Raw genomic sequence first — 12,477 nt, forward strand, 5'->3', positions numbered from 1 at the left:
CAGGAAGAGGAAGGGGCACAGAGGTTTGGTTATATCTTCCAGAAACAGTCCCCACTTCCCATTTCTATCACTACCTATCCACTAAGGAAATGATGACTCATCTCTTGGAGTCCATGCTTGAAAACGTGCATACCTCTACACGTCTTGCTCAGTTGACTAATTCTTTCTCTCTCATCACTTTGTATACCTATTAGCACTAATTTCAGTGTAATTAATTATTCAATGTTCATTTAAACTGTAGGGTTAGACAATAGAACAAAGACAAACAGACATCTGACCAGTGTACCTCATAGAAATGAATACTAAAACCATTTGTAATTTGGTAGTTTAAAGAAACTAATTTTAAATCTTCTTTTGGTTATAGCAATACTTGTAAAAATACATACCTCTTATAGACAACTATGAAATAGCTTCAGAGAATGTGTGTGAAAGTCGTTTATAAAATGTGAAGAATTCTACAAATGTTAGTTTAATCTAGTTTTTTTTAAATTGAAATATAGTTGATTTACAATGTTGTGTTAGTTTCTGGTGTACAGCACAGTGATTCAATTGCACATATATATTCTTTTTCATATTATTTTTCATTATAGATTGCTCCAAGTTATTGAATATAGCTTAATCTAGTTTTTTTAAATCTGGCTTTTTATTATTCTATAGCAATTTTCTCTTTCCCAATTGCAGGCTAGTTTGAGCGTAAGTAGTAAAGTCAACTCAATAGGATATTGGGAACAGACAGTATGAAATAAGAATTTCCATAATTTACATTCTCCATGTCTTTTTGCCATTTCATTAAGTTGAACTGCTGAAGGGTGATAGTAGTATTTATATATTGCCTGTTTTTATACAACTTCTTACAATATATAATTATAAAAATTATGAATATAATTGTGTACAAATACAATACAAAGAACCCTCCCCCCAAAAGTCTGTTTTCATAGCTATTTTACTTACGTAACCATGAAAGCTTGCCCTCTGCTTGCTTAATTCTTCCCCAATTCTGTATTTTATGAAGCACTGGTTTGTTGTTTTGGCAGTAGGATTTGGTGTTGATGGAATTGTGAGATGTCTTGGCTCTGGGGAGGGTAATGGTGATGGTGATGATAATTTCTCCCAGATATGATATTTAGGTACTTTAGACCTATTTATAAATCACTGACTTCTTCTTTACACTGGCTAGTGCCTAACACAGCAGAAGTATTTGATTGACTTTCTTCCTCTGCTCATTGGCATTGATTCATTAACTTTCTTCTCGAAGCACTGTCTGCAGATATGTGAATTGTTTCCATCTCAGACGTCAGCAACTCTGCTTTACTGGAAGAACTCTTACAGTTCAGCTTTAAAATATTATTGATAATATTTTTAGTTGCCCTATTGAAATTACCCTTACAATCTTCATGGTAATTGGTAATACTTATTATGTAGTATACTATGATATATATGGTACATGCATATGGTACCTACATGTACAGTTATACTATAGAACATATGTTGAGTGTCTATCTGGTAGAATTAAATATTTTAGAAAATTCTGTATCATATTCTTCCTCATCTGTGTCTATATTGATCTACAGATTTTATTATGGTTAAAGGTTATAGGCTAGAATGTACTAGGTCCTAGTAAAATTTATGGTTGAAAACACTTGGAGAATCATGTCACATTGACACCACATATATTTATTTTACGTCTGCCAGAAGAAGGTAAGGAGGTTCTTAATCTTTTTTTGGTGCCACAGACCTCACTGACAGTTTGTTGAAGGCTTTTTTAGCTCTTCTCAGAATGTTTCTAAATGCATGAACTTCATAGGATTACATTTAAAATCAATTTTATTGAACCACAGTTCTATCCATGCACCCCAGCTTAAAACCTTCTGAAGCTTTATAGGTGCTTAGGGCACTCAGGCTGCTATAACAAAATATCCCAGACTGGGTGGTTTAAACAACAGAAATTTATTTTCTCACAGTTCTGGAGGCTGAAAGTCCATGATTAAGGTGCCAGCAAGTTTGGGATTCTGATGAGGGCTCTCACCTAGCTTGTAGGTGGCCACCATCTCTCTGTGTTCTCACATAGCCTCTCCTCGGTGTGCGGGGAGAGAGGGACTGAGAATGAGAGAAAGATAGCACTCTGGTGTCTCTGCTTCTAAGGACACCAGTCTATTGGATCAGGGCTTCACCCTTATGGCCTCATTTAATCTTAATTACTTTCTTAGAGGCCCCATATCCAAGTACAGCCACACTGAGGGTTAGGGCTTCAACATACGAATTTTGCAAGAGTTGGGGATGCAAATATTCAGTCCGTAACAGTACTACAGGGAGTTAACTCTAGATTCTCTTTCTCTTTCTCGGAAGCTCTTGGAGGTAAGTTTAGGACTCTGAGAAATGGACGGCATCTAGGGATTCTCGTGAATAAAAGACACCTAAGGAACCTCCAAGAATATTGAAAAGTGAGCATTGTTTTTACAACGTATTTTGGTACTATCGTGGTTGTAATTAACTTGATTAAAGCATTTTTCCTGGAGTTCGTCTCACAATAGAAGAACACACATTTAAGGAATAGAAAGACGAGGTATGATCTGTAACATAGATGGAAGATAATTAGAAGCCAGCCAACCGTACAATACTTTGTACATTGTAAAATGTAAATAACTCTAAAAATATTAGCTTAGTCATTTTAATCTCTTCTTAAAATTACCCTATAGCAATTTTTCTTCCTCCAGTTGGAGGAGTATGAGTAAAAGAGAAAATATTGTTGCAACTAAAAGAAGATTTAGAATTAGGACAATCAGCTGAGAATAGAGGTAGAGTTTACCTTCAGCTCAGAGGGCAGAATATGCAGGAGAGCTGGACCACTAATTGGCTTCTGAGGACACAAAGAGGCAGCCAACAACTGGCACAGCCTCACAGATCTCCCAGAATATTTCTGTGCCTCGAGGGGAATCTGAGAAGCAGCTTTTCATTCTCTTACCTCTTCTCACTCTGGGAGCCTGACAGCCAAGACCCCCTTGGTCCTATGATAGTAGTAGGAACGCTACAGAGAGTCTGTAATGAGATAGAGCTCCTATTAAGAATGAAGTCAGTCCTGGGCATAATAGCAGAGGTATTTATGGGACCATTCTTTAAACTTTTCAAAACATGAGTTGTGAAATTGCATATGTTGAAAAGGAACTCCTTCAAGCCTCTGTAAACAGCTAGCTGAACTGAAGTTTGGAAAACTTCGCTGAAACCTTTGGCCTCAACTCAGAATGTGGATAAGAACTTTTCCAAGGTGCTAAAACGTATTTTTGGGTAGTGATGGAGGTCAGACATTACAGAGATCTTTGGCACTGGGGGCAAGAAGAGATTCCAAACTGAAGCACTGTCTCTGGGGTTACTCATGACATAGGGAGACTATGCCGGATGGAGATTAGGCTTCACACGTCACCCTCTGGAAGGAGGGAAAGCCACAGTGCTGATCCAGAAAGATGTCTTGCTGTCTGCTGTTGCCCTGAGAAGCCTGACCCCAGGGATAGAACTTGATAAGTGAATTTTAAAAGATTTGGCCAGGGTTTGTTGAAATCCGGCAGGTGATTTACTGACTGCAGTTGTACCAAAGACAGCATCCCATCCATCCACTTGCTGGAGGCTTAAGCTGTGCCTGTCTTGCTGGGGTCAGGATGGGCTCGTGTAGGTGGATCAGTAACACCTTGATTAAAAGTACTGTCCTTCCTTGCAAATCTGTGAGCACTAGATACATTGTTACTATTTTCCTGACACCTCAAAGAATGGCTCCCACCTCTGGCCTACTTTACTCCAGAGAAAACTCAGGAAGATCACGTGATGAAGGAAAGGCCAAATTGTGGGTCCTCTAATTTTGCGTCCCAGATTTTCCACCACTTCTTGTTAAAGAGGCAGTTTAGGTTCTTGGATTTGCAGATTCAGTTTGGGTGCCTGTCTCCTTCGGGCAGCCGGAGCTGTCTTCCGCCTGGGAAGCCTATGTTCAGCGCCACCAGTGTACCGGGTCAAGGCCGCTCTAGAGCAGCCCCAAATGATTTATGCACCTGGAAAGCAGATCCGCCATCCCGGAGCGGGTCGCGGTCCTGCCTCTCCCCAGGAGGCCTAACAGTGGTGGCGCGCGGGCCCGTGAACGGAAAGCGACATCGAGCGGGTTTGGGGAGCCGAGACCGATGTACTGCCTCTCGCGCGGGCCAGCACGCCTGCTGGCATCGGTCCTGGCACCCTTGGCCTAAGCTGAATCGCGCGGGCGGCGACCAGGTGCGTCCTGAGCGCCCTCAAGTTCAACAACGCACCCGCGTGCCCGCGCGAGCGCCGCGGCCGTCCCCCGTATGACGGAAAGGACCTTCTGTGCTGTCACTCAAGTCCCGAGGATGGCTCGAGAGAGCCCAGGGTCCCGGCGCCCCGCGCACGCCCTTTGGATTTCAAATCCCGCCCCCAGCAGGAAACAGGTGTAAGTGGGGTCGTTAGGCAGCTTTGGGCGGAGGGATCTTTCTGCGGAGCAGGGCAGTGCTGGCACAGCACCGAGAAGCAAGGCAAGATTCAGAGCTGGTCCCTGCCAGCAGCCAGCAGCCCGCCTTCCCTAGAGAAACGGGGAACGGCCCCGGGCGCGCTGCACCTCCACGCCCGCCTGATGTCTGCGCTACCGCCACCAGGGGGTGATGCGCCTTCATCCTTCCTCCAGGATGCAGTGGCTGACTGCGAAGACAGTCTGAGACATCGCAGCGCCAAGTTTCAGCTCTGGGTGCTACGATGGGCCACTGGCCGGGCTCAGGTGGTCACTTAACCCCGTGCGCATTCCTCCTACAGATTAGAAGGAGGCCCTGGGAAGTCCTGGACTCACACACCTCGGCCGTCCAAAGGTGAGAATTCTCAGACCTTCCAAGAATGTTGGAGAGCGATGCCTGCTGGTGTGTTCAGGCTTGACTGGTGGACAGTGACTGTGGCATTAGGCTATCATAAGGTTCCTGGCAGGGAGGGGCTCAAAATCATTGCCAGATTCCGGACAAGGTTGTCACCTACAGAAAGGATTTGATGAATTGCCACATTTGGGAACAATCTGAGAGCTGAGGACCAAAGGCACCTTACAGCATGGTGAAGCCAGGGGTATATGGGGCCACAGAGGTTGCCCAATCCGGAGAGCTTGGGCCCGGAAGAACAGAGCGGAAAGTCCATTGTGAGATCAACTTCTCATCCGGCCCTAGTGAGTAATGATGGCTGTCCTTGACCGACTGCCTACCAGGAGCCAGCTGGAGCTACTGCGTTACCTCCTTTAGTCCAAACCATAACCCAGTGAGGTTTGAGCTGCTGCTGTCCCCATGCCATGGGTGAGGAAACTGAAGCTCAGGAAAGTTGGGTTGCCCTAAGATACACAGTAAGTGGCAGAGTTAAGACTGAAATCCAGGTCTGACTGACACCAAGCCCGTGTGCTTATCCCCTTTGCCATAATAATCAAAGTCAGCTCCACTGAGCATTTCATAACGGCCAAGCAGTGTGCGGAATGTTTTTGTAAAGCTTTATTTAATCCTCACAGCAACCCTGTTATCATCACAGTACCTTGTACAGTTATCCCCTGCTTTTTGCAAGTTCTCTTCACAGTCCTTGGCTTTTATGGAAGACTTGCGTGAGTCCCTGTTTTTATTAACGGAAAGAAATTGGAAGAGAAATTGTCTCCTTTACGCAAAAAGCAACAATCATGTTCCGAATGTTTTGCAGGAGCCCTTATAGGGGCAGTGCGCTCCCCAGGCAGTGAGAGTGGCACCGCCAAACTCCTTCCCTGGGAACTACGCTCAGCATCAGCATCAGCATCATCTCAGCATCAAGCCGCTGAACTTTGAACTGTGTCTGTGAGCATCTGTGCTTTATCTCGATTTGTTTTGCATGTGTGTTAGCAAGATGCATCCTAGGGTGATTGCTTTTTCCCTTTACACCATTTCAGCTTACAAAAGGTTTCCTAGGAACTTTCTACTTTCAGATAATGGAGGAAACCTGTATTTATATATAGTACCTTCTTATAGCCATGGTACTCCATTTAATCCTCACCACAATCCTGCGGGGTAGGTACTATTATTATCACTCTCATTTTGCAGGGAGGTAAACTGAGTCATTGGGGCTAAGAAACTTGCCCTCAGTTGCACAGCTAAGAACTGGTAAAGTTGGATTTGAACCCAGGCAGTCGCACTCACCACCGTCAGAGCTCATCCCAGCTTCCCTGTTTCATTGCTCACTCTGTTGTGGGTGCTTCAGCCCGCCTCTTCTCAAGGATTTCATCTGAGACAAGCTGAGAAAGTGTGAAAACTCCTTGGTGCCCTCTTACCAGCGTGGCTAATTCTGTCCTTTCAGCCGTCTGCGTTGTGTATTATACTACAGCGCCATGCAACCCTGTCACTGCGGGGGTGGAGCTCATGCAGGCCCGACATCCACATTATGAGACACCCTCTACAGAACATACTGGCCTCTTATTGGGTGCGTATCAACTAGGTTAAGAGATTCATACAGAATAATCTTTTTCTTTCTCTTCTCTCTTCTCTTCCCTCCCCTCCCCTCCCCTATCTTCTCTCTCTCTCTCTGTCTTTCTCTCTCTCTCTTAGCACAGATGTCTGATGCCCGGGCTTGTTGCCTCCCCCATTTATCAAGTGTATTAAAGAGTCCAAACCTAGAAAATAATATCTGAACAGTTGACCCAAATTCAAGAAGATGAGGCAGGTCCCACCCAGGCTTCTTCCACATGGAAATAAGACTCCTGCCATTTTGTTACATTGTTTGAAATGGATTTTGTGGAGTTGTATCTGTATGTTAGAGCCCGATCCAGTTGTCTTTACTCTTACAGTTTTCCAGTAGGTTGCTTAAGGCTTAGGACTTAAAAAAAAAAAAAAGGCAAATAAGAAATAGCAGAAGTGTGCTTTTTGCTACTTCTCCATCAATATGATCTGCTGGGAACTTATGAATTTACATTTATATACTAAGAGGGTTAGGGCCTGGGTAAGTCAGATTCATGGAATCTGGCTGCTTCCATAGCAGTGACTTTAACCCGGGGAATGCCTGTCTAAAACCAAGTGGGCAGCAGCTGGAGGTCACATTTTCACTAGGTCTGCTGCACTGCTGTGCAGCTCACACCCCACAGTGCCCGTTGTGTTGCTGGGAGGCTGGGATGACAGGTTTTTGTAGAATGCCAGTAGCAGGTGCCTCAGCCTTTTCTGCTGTGTGCCTGTGGAAGCAGGACACTGCATGTGTTCTGAGGCCCAGCAGAGCCAGTGTCTGATCAGATAATAATGTTAATAAGCATTTACCAGGCACTTAATATGTCCACACAAATTATTCTAATGCCTAGTTTATTCCAGTGGTTTCCATGCCATGTCTAGCCTATTTCAGTGGTTTCCAGTGTTATCCTAGGGGTACTTAGGAATCAGCCAGACCAGGACAATGGAATCAATTCTATCTGGTTGCTATGGGGATCCCAGGGGAGCCTAGAGAAGACGTGAGGAGTGTCTACTCTCCATTTCTGGAAACTGATATGGCCAAAGACTACTGAACTTTGAGCACTCTAACAGAGAATCATTTCTATTTAATTTGCCCCATTGTAACTTTGATAAGATAAGTTTCTCAACTTCAGTGTTAGAGTCACCTGGGGAAATTTAAAATAACTCCATGTCCAGGCCACACTCCAGACTGATTAAATCAGAATGTCTGGGGAATGGAGCCCAGGGGTCAGGAGTTTTCAAAGCCCACAGGTGATTACAATGTACAAAAGTAGTTAAAATCATCTATATCTGAGTGATACACAAAAATGTAAACTATGATGTCAAAACATAAAATGTGAGGGAGGAGCAGAAATATGGTGCTTTTAGAACGTGCTTGGACTTAAACAACCATCAACTTAAAATAAACTACTAAATACATAGGTTGTTATATATGAATCTCAACCACAAACCAAAATCCTATAATAGACACACAAGAAATAGAAAGGAATACAAACATAACACTAAAGAAAATCATCAAATCACAAGGGACGAGAGGAAGAGGAGGAAGAGAGAACAAAAACAATCAGAAAACAACAAAATGGCAGTAAGTACGTACCTGTCAATAACTATTTTGAATGTAAATGGACTAAGTGTTTCAAAGGACATAGGGTAGCTGAATGAATGAAAAACAAGACATATGTGCTGTACATAGAAGACTCGCTTCAGCTCTAAAGATATATACAGTCTGAAATCGATGGAATGGAAAAAGATACTCCATGCAAATGGAAACAAAAAGAAAGCTGGGGTAGCATTACTTATATCAGATATATGCACCCCTATATTGATTGCAGCACTATTTACAATAGCCAAGATATGGTAGTAACCTCGTGTCCATTGATAGATAAATAAAGATGTGGTGTATTTATACAATGGATATAACTCAAGCCATAAAAAATTTTGCCATTTGTGACAACGTGGATGGACCTAGAGGGTATTATGCTAAGTAAAAGTAGTCAGACAAGAGAAAGACAAACACTGTATGATTTCATTTATACGTGGAATCTAAAAAACAAAACCAAAACGAAGCAGAAACAGGCTCAGATACAGAGAACAAACTGGTGGCTGCCGGAGGGGAGAGGGGTGAGGGGCTGGCTGAAATAGGGGATGGGTATTAAGAGGTGCAAACCTCTAGTTATAAAATAAGTCATGGAATGTAATGTACAACATAGGGAATATAGTCAATAATATTATAATTTGTATGGTGACAGATGGTTACTAGACCTATCATGGTGATCAATTTGTAAAGTATGTAAATGTCAAGTCACTATGTTGTACACCTAAAACTAATATTGTCCATCAACTATACTTCAATTTTAAGAAATTAAAAAAAAAATTCAAGTTCAAAGTGCCAGCCTGGTTTGAGCTGTGCTGTGGGGGTTGGGGAAGTGATTAAGGGTGGACTGGTAAAAGAGGAGCAATTACCTCTTCTAGGCTGACATGGTGGCTGGACACTTCAGGAAGGGGTCAGCTGTGGCATGAGCAGTGACCACAGGCAGAGCAAGGAACAGTGTCCAGAGCCAGGTAGTGGCAGAAATACAGTGGTGTCACAGATTGACTAGGAACCTACATCAAACCCTCTGACTCCAAGACTGCCCAAAGTCCCAGTGCCCCTGGGACTGAGGCTGGAGGTTCTGTGTGAAGGGACGGGGAGGACAGGCAAAAGTCATTACTGTTTGGACTTTATGGTAAATTTGACCTTGCCTGTACTGATGAGCAGGTCAAGCCTGTCCCATATTGGCTGTCATCAAATAGCTCAAGAGTATAGCTCAAGCCCTGGTCAAATTTCCCTTTAAAACCAAGCCTGACTCCCAACTGTATATAAGTTTCTCTTTGTCTTTAAGTGTTAGGCGGAAGTCTGTGTTGCTGTAGAGAAAAAAAAGTGTGTGAGCAGTCTCTCCCAACAGCCAAGCAGCCCGGCAGTCAGAGGCCCAGGCCGCCCGGGCACTTCACACGTAACACACATCATGCTGGAGAGCAGCCTCATTAGATAAAAGGCTCTTCCCTGGCTGGTGCGTTCATAAGTAGCAATGGCCACATAAAGTTTGTGCTTGTCTTAATCTATGTTGGCTTTGGACTATTTTGTCTCTCCCTCCCCGAAACAGAACACTGGGAAAAAGGGAGGCAGTAACCTCAGCTGAACAAGAAACAGTGTCATTTTGAAACATCTGTAACATCCCTGTTTACCTTTTTCAAAATCCTCACCAACAGTACAGTATCCCCTCTAGTCATAATTTCAAGCGTTGTGTCTCCATAGTGATGATTCAGGCTCCTGTTGCCATGGTGATCGTTCTGTGAGCTAAAACACTTCCATCAATTCTTCCCTCTTTCCCATTACCAGTGTCAAACCTTCAGTCTAGGCCCTTATTATGTCTTCAGGACCTAGCACTGGGCCTGACAAATAATAGGTGATCAATGTATTGAATGAACGTGCCTGACCAAGACTATTAAGATAGCTCATACCTGGTCTTTCTGTCTCCAGGCCTTATCCTGTGGGTATTTAGGCTTTATCTTCTTTCTTTTCTTCACTAGAAGCTTCAAGTTACTGAATCAAACACATGCTCATTTTAGAAAAGTCAAAACAATATAGATGTCTACAAAGTGAAAAGTAAACATTCCTCTTGTCACTAAAATAAATTCCAGCTGCATCAATGATTTAAAAAATTAATGTTCCAGAGGAATTTATAACCTGTGGTAAGCAAGGCCATTTTAAGTAATAACAAAATCCTAAAGCCATTAAGAAACAAAATTAATATATTTGAACATATAACATTTCAAAAAGCTGCATGGGGGAAAAATGCCATTAACCAAGTCAAAAGACTAATGACAAATTGGAAAAATGTATTTGCAAAGCAAAGGATAAAAAGTTAAACTTCCTCAGTTATCAAAGAGTTTATGTCTGGATGAAAAATGATGATGAACCCAGGAGGAAAATGGTCAAAAGAAACTAGTGTTAGCAGAAAAAGGTGCACAATTGTCCAGAAAACAAATGACACAATTGTACAGCCTCACTCATAATTAAATAAATGCAAATAACCAAAACTACAATGACAAAGAGATAAGTTTTTTTTTTACTGATCTGATTGGCAGATAGAGATGTTTGATGACATCTAGTACCACCAGCCTGAGGGGAAAATGAGCAATCTCATAAATCACTGGTGGAAATGGACATTGGTGCATTCTTTCTGGAGGATGATTTGACAATATCTGTCAGAATTTAAAATATCCATCTCCTTTCACTAGTAATCCCTCTACCAGGAATTTATCCAATACATATAGTTGCAAATGTTTAGCAACATGTATGCACAAGGAGATTTATTGCTGCCTTGTTTTGCAGTAGCAAAAGGCTGGAAACATCCATCCTTCAAAAGAAGGGGACAAGTTAACCAACTTACTGTAAATCCATGTGGTGGAATAAGGATGACTCTGTGAGAAGAATAAGGTAGTTCTGTGTCCTCAAAAGCAAAAGAAGAAGTAGCAGTACTGTGTAACATCTTTACAAGAACCAATAAGTAGATGCATATATTGCGTGAATATATGTATTAAAACGCTTTTTCCTGGAATGAATTACAGGAAACTGTTATCAGTGGGATGGGAGATGCTGTGAAGAAAAGGAAAGCAGCTCTGACTTTCGTTTGTATCTTTTACTCATTAAATTTTTCATCTTATACATGTTTCATATGTGACATTTAAAAAACTGTCAGCTTTAGTTTCCTTTTCTCTACTTCCCCTGACTGCAATGCCCAGAGATACTTTTTACTCTGTTTTTTTTTCTATATGTATATAAGAAAGATGCAAATCTGCATCTTTGCATATGTACAGTTATAATTTTGGTTGTTCAAAAATGGGATTATATATAGTTATACAATTTTCTATTCTTTTGTATATTGTTCACATATTTCTATGTAAAGACATACTGCATAAAATTTCACACTAAGAATATACTATAACTTATTTACCCATTCTTCTATTAGGTTCCTTCCCCCCCCCCTTTTTTTTTTGCCTCTGCAGTGAATCCTACAGTGACCATCATTTTGCATAATTTACTTGTGTACGTGTGTATTTCTATAGGATCAGTTCCCCGAAGTGGAAACCTAGGTAAAAAGAACAGGAACACAGGAGGTCAAGCCAAACCATGCAAGTCATTTAAAGCCTGTGCTCCCATCACATCTTTTAACTTTCCATTGGACAAAGGCAAGTCCCATGGCCAGCCCAAAGTCAATAGCGTGGGAGAATTACACTCTGCCCACCATTCAGCCATGATAAGGATGAAGAAGGAAGGAAGACTTTCAGATATGTATATAACCTGACTTAGCTGACAGATAACTTAGAAAGGATGTCTGGTTTTGGTTTTGTCATTTTCTTTAATGATATTAATTTCTTTAGCAGATATTATTCAATGCCCCATTTATAATCCCCTTAACATTCACTTCTACGAGACAAAGTGCGGATTCTGAGCATCCACAACTCTGCCTGCGGACTTGTCTTCAGCCCAGCAAGGAGGACAAGCAGGAAGTGCTGGAATGTTAATCCCCTGGAAGCAGCTCAACCAAAAATGCAAAGGGAATCGAGGGGTCAACACTCTAGATTGCTTATGTCTCAATTGGGATGATGCAGGAATTCCTAGACAGTCTCCCAGAATCTCCCATCAGGACTGAGTGCCCATAGCAGGAAATGGTAACAGACCTGACAGTGCACTCTTTTTTTTTTTTTTTTAATTGAAGTATAGTCGATTTACAATGCTGTGTTAATTTCTGGTTTGTGGTATATATAGATATATATAGTGTATATATATACACACACACCATAGAGTACTTCTCAGCCATAAAAAAAGAATACAATAATGCCATTTGCAGCGACATGGATGGACCTGGAGATTATCATACTCAGTGAAGTAAGCCAGAAAGAGAAAGAAAAATACCATATGATACCACTCATATGTGGAATCTACAAAAAGGACAGTGCACTCCTA

This window comes from Camelus bactrianus, chromosome 21 (assembly GCF_048773025.1).
Source record: "Camelus bactrianus isolate YW-2024 breed Bactrian camel chromosome 21, ASM4877302v1, whole genome shotgun sequence".
Classification (NCBI taxonomy): Eukaryota; Metazoa; Chordata; class Mammalia; order Artiodactyla; family Camelidae; genus Camelus; species Camelus bactrianus.